The 5,167-nt window shown below is 38.7% G+C and overlaps 1 long non-coding RNA gene across 7 annotated transcripts; it reads left to right on the top strand.

The window, feature by feature from the left end:
* Positions 1 to 1,049: 1,049 nt before the first annotated feature.
* LOC137078832 (uncharacterized) lies at positions 1,050 to 4,124 on the top strand. 7 transcript variants are annotated; one of them, XR_010905357.1, is made up of 7 exons: positions 1,066 to 1,141; positions 1,332 to 2,049; positions 3,126 to 3,184; positions 3,297 to 3,378; positions 3,472 to 3,600; positions 3,762 to 3,831; positions 3,935 to 4,124. It is a non-coding gene; the product is annotated as an uncharacterized lncRNA (long non-coding RNA). The 7 variants fall into 7 exon arrangements; XR_010905360.1 differs by having other exon boundaries at positions 1,332 to 1,498; XR_010905358.1 differs by lacking the exon at positions 1,332 to 2,049 and having other exon boundaries at positions 1,050 to 1,141; positions 3,140 to 3,184.
* The last annotated feature ends 1,043 nt before the right edge of the window (positions 4,125 to 5,167 follow it).

Below are 5,167 nucleotides of genomic sequence, written 5' to 3' on the forward strand. Positions count from 1 at the left end.
TGAAGCAAATTGCAAGAAAGCTATGGGACAAAGTGTTTTGTATCTACGGATTCCCTGAAAGAATACACTCCGACCAGGGCACCAATTTCGAGAGTAGTCTGATAGCGGAGCTTCTTCATCTAGCCGGCGTTGCAAAATCTCACATAGCCTACCATCCAATGGGCAATGGCTGCACGGAGCGTTTTGGGTGGCATGCTTCGATCACTTCCCTTAAAAGCTAAAGTCCAATGGCCACAGCAAATCCAGACCCTCACATTTGCCTACAATGCTACTATTCATGAAACCACATGTTATGCACCCTTCTTTCTTATGTTTGGCCGCATACCCAGGCTTCCAGTTGACATCATGTTTAACCAGGTACTTGATAATCCTGATGTTGCTGATTTTGACTCTTATGCCAAGTCTTTGCTGTCTTGTTTGAAAAATGCTATGCAGATTGCTCAGAAGCATTCATCTATCGAGCAGCAGCATCAAGCTTAACAGTATAACAAGCGTGTTAAAGGTGCTCACTTGTCAGTGGGAGATCGAGTATTAGTTGCACGAGGAAAAAGGAAGTTGGCCGATAAATGGGAGAACGGGGTGTTTACTGTTGTTGACGTGAATCCAGACATCCATGTTTATAAGATAAAGGATGCAACAGGCCGCACAAAAGTTGTGCATAGGAATCTACTGCTTGAAGTGAACTTCCTACCAATTCCTGGCATTGATGAAGGGTCAAATTCTGGTGGAACCGACCAGCCAAGGATCTGTGCGGAGTCTAATCAGGACGATAATGGTGTGGATCAGACAACAATGGCTAGTCGGCCTGACATACCAGATTTGTCCACCTCAAGTGTAGAGATGTCAACTGTTTTGTCCACTGAGAATTCATCCCAGTCTTTCTCTTATGATTCAGATGAGCCTTCTGTCTCTGAACCAGCACTTAGTCCTGTGACTGACATGCACCTACCTGGTGACTTAACCCTTTCGCACGTACGTTCTTAAAAATAAGACTGGCAGCCTGGCGTGAGTTTTTTTATTGCGACCGTTATTATGCAATGACATGCATTCTAATTTCCATGGTAACACACATCAACCTTGACACGTGAGTTTTTGCAGTGACGCAGTCACAATGGCGCTCGTGGTGGATGACCGCGTGCAGGTGAGCGCTCTATGAATGTTTTGCTTTATTTTTTTAATTCAAAACCTTTCACATTATTTGTTAGCGTGTACACACTATGGTTGACATGTTTATGTTGCTATTTTTTCCCCACTGCTTTGAATTTCGCTTGCACACGGCATTTTGCATCTCCCTCACAACATCCGCGTGTCAAATGGTGAGTATATTTTAGTTTTTTTCCTCCTATTTTGGAGCACATATAATTATTTACAAACATGCAATAAATATGAATAAAGATATTTAAAAAATTCTCTTGTAAAACGAACAGTACTCAAAAATGTGGACGTTCAAATGTCATGTTTGTCATTTTGCACATTGCAAATATGCTCCGTGCATTCGGTAAAGTTATTAGGGTTCAGTTGGCTTGATACGTAACATGAATATATTATTTGTTTTAGTGTTTATATTGTTACTGAGTTTCATATTTCACTAGCAAAGCAGAGAAAAGCTATATGGTCACGCCTCACTGACTATTAGCTTGCATATAGTTTAAGTTACATGATGTCAAATGCATACATGATGACCTTTTCTCTGCTTTGCTAGTCAGAATGTGTTGTATAAGTTTAGCATAATTAAAACGTATGTCTTTTGTTAAAAAGAAATTGCAAAATGTACACATTTCATTCATGTTTTATTAAATCTCCTCAATTTAAGCTAAATGTTTTTTTGTTTAGACTATTATACATATATACACTTTCTAATAAAATTACAAAACAAATTATAAATATAATTGCAATGAACAACAATCAAAATAGTATTATAAACAAAACAATAAATATACTGTTCTCCAGCAGCCCTCTCATCAGGTTCGTCTTGAATTGCAGGGAAGTGATTTCCTTTCCTACTCACAGTAGAACAAATCCATAGGGCGTAAGGAAGAGGATAGAATAGTATGTGACAGTGTGATCTGTTTATTATTGTACATTTGTTTATAGAGGGTATGCATGTGACCTCACCGTCAGCTGGCATGTAAACACCTTATATCTTATACCTTAATCGCAATATTGCCTCTCTGACCAAAGTGCATGTGCGCGGACATATACGGATGCTGTGCGTTGTTCACACAACTTCATGAATGAACTCTGTGACATTATTCTGAAGTTTTCTCTTCTCCAAATCACTAAACACTGTCAACACAACCCGCTGTGCAGTCTCTGCTCCTTATCTTCATCCAGATGGAGAGAACGTGACGACAACATAGGCCAACCCGGCATTGCGATGTTCATCAGGGTGCTGAATAATATCTTGTACAGCCATAAAGATGTATTTTGAATTGCTAGCAGATTTAAACAATGGCCAGTAACATGCATGATGTATGCCTATATGAGTGTGGTATAACTTATTAGCAAATAATAAAAACTATTAGAAGAGAGATTTAAAAAAAACCTGTTATAATTTAATTAATTCTTTATTTAGTTATAATTGAATTAAAATATTTTAGTTATAATTAAATTAATTTATGGACTGACACAATCTGTTCAGTAAACCACTGTTTAAAAAAAAAAAAAAAAAAAAACTATTTTATATTTAGTTTTCTCTCCCCTGCTGTACCGAACCGTGACTTCAGAACCGAGGTGCATACCAAACCGTCAGTTATGTTTACCATTACACCCTTAGTATATTGTATTTATTTAAAACATTCACAGGCAAATTTGATTTATGTATTTTACTGGTTTCAAAATCAGGCATGTAAAAATGCCAGGAAATGTTCTTGTCAATATCCATGGATCACTGGATCTTTGGTAAGTTTTAAGCACCACTATATCAAGTCTAAGCTTTAGTTTAAACTGAAACTTGTTTACTCGTTGTTTACACCGGTTCCCCTATTAAATCCAGTCACGCAGCAGCTCTTTTGCCACTCACTCAGGAAAGTGACATCCATGCATACCCTTTATAACACTTTTGTTTACATTAATTGAAAATGTGATCAATTTTTTTTATCTTGTTTATATTCTTTGATTTATAGAAATATCTTACCAGTAATTTGCCGGTAGACAATGTGGCTGTTCAGTAAAACTGTGTCAAGTAGGTGAAAGAAGATATTTTTGTACCACTTGGTAGACTTTCTGGTGCATTCAAGAAAACCAGTCATCATGTCCGCTTTGTCAACTGCTCCCATCTTTTTGTTGTACACCAGCACACAGACTGGCTTCATCTTGGCTTGCCCAGTGATGTGATCCAGCTTCCCTGTGGCTGCCATACCAGTTGGGTGGACAGTGGTAAGGACATGGACGTCTCTCTTATCATGCTATTTGACTGCCAACTGTGATCCATTTTCCTTGAGTTCCACATTACCCTTTGTCATTCTACAGGCGAATGTTGGCATCCCTTTGCGGTTTGCACACACAGTCCCACAAGCTCCAGTGCCAAGAGACAAGGTTCTGGAAAAGTGTGGGACTACTGTACCAGTTATCCACATAAAGGACATGACCCTTTCTGAGGTAAGGTCCTAGTAGTGTCATTACAACAGACCCAGAAATCCCAAGTCCTTGGTGGTGTTTTATGGCACTGGTAGATCTGGAGTAAATGATCATGTCCTGCACATAACCAGTGAGCACATCACACAAAACAAAAAACTTGACCCCAAATCTGTGCCGTTTAGATGGAATGAACTGACGAAATGCCAGCCTGCCTTTCCACTTCATCAGAGATTCATCAACACACAGATCCCGGTATGGCACAAAAATGCGATGAAAGGAGGAGGTGAGAGCAGTAAAAATATTTCTGATTTTTTTCAGAGGGTCATTTAAAACTGCTGTTGCATTGTTTGAACAGTGAAGACAGCAGAGGAGCAGAAGGAATCGGTCCTGTGAAAACAAAGACCCGAAAAATGGTGTCAAGAGCATGGGGTCTGTGCTCCAGTAATCCCGAGCTTGAAGGTTCGGGGGAAGGTCTTCATCACTGTCACTCTCTGCCTCACTGTCAAAATTCTCCTCATCAGAATTAAAAAAAACTCCTCTATTTCCTCACTTGTCAGTTGTCTTCTTTTGAAAAAATTGTCTTGCTTTTTCTCTGAAGTAGTTAAAAACTGGTAAATTGTATTAAAATTGTGTCTGCAGTGGGTACCAACGTGAGCGTGAGGTAACAGTGACATAACTTGTCAGCAGGAAAAAATGCTTGCAATGCATGTTTTACATTTAAATTTATGCATTTGGCAGACGCTTTTATCCAAAGCGACTTACATTGCATTTTAAGGTACACATTTTACATTTTTGTCAGTTTTTGCTTTCCCTGGGAATCGAACCCATGACCTTGGCGTTGCTAGCACTATGCTCTACTGTTTGAGCTACAGGAAAGGTTTTATTTTATTATTTTTCATTAAAATATTTTCAAACTTGTTAACTAAATTTAAATGGATGCAAGTTAACTCCTTATGGTTTATGTACTTATTAAAAATATATAAGTTAGAATAGATGTTCTGTAATTTATCACTAGCTGTGGGTGTGGCGCCGTCATGTGTTTACAACAGTACCAGGGAGGCAGTCAGCTGGATTTGCGACACAAGATCACCCACTTCTCCTGATTATATGTGACATTACATGAGGGAACAGCCCTAGACTGATCGTACACATGAAATGGTAGTAAATGATTGTGTTAGTTGATATGTAATGTTATAGCGGGCTAACGTTATGGGCATTTGTGCCGCGATTATGTGTTTACAACAGTGCCAGGGAGGCTAAGCTAGCTGGATTTATAACACAAGATCACCCACTTCTCCTGATATATGTGACATTACGTAAGGGAACAGCCTAGACTGATCGTTCACGTCAAAGGGTAGAAAATGATTGTTATTTGATCGGTAATATTATCACGGGCCATTTATAACACTGATATCTTGCTGTTATATATAGTAGTATGCAGTTACAAACTATATTTAGTGTTTGCTGATATTTTTGTGGTTGTGTAATATAATTTGAAGTGTATGAAACCTAAAATAAACATTAAAAGACACCGAGCGAAGTCAGTCTTTCATTCACTCAGTCTTTGGCTCAGCGCCAGTCAGCGCGC

Source organism: Pseudorasbora parva, chromosome 6, assembly GCF_024679245.1.
Source record: "Pseudorasbora parva isolate DD20220531a chromosome 6, ASM2467924v1, whole genome shotgun sequence".
NCBI lineage: Eukaryota > Metazoa > Chordata > Actinopteri > Cypriniformes > Gobionidae > Pseudorasbora > Pseudorasbora parva.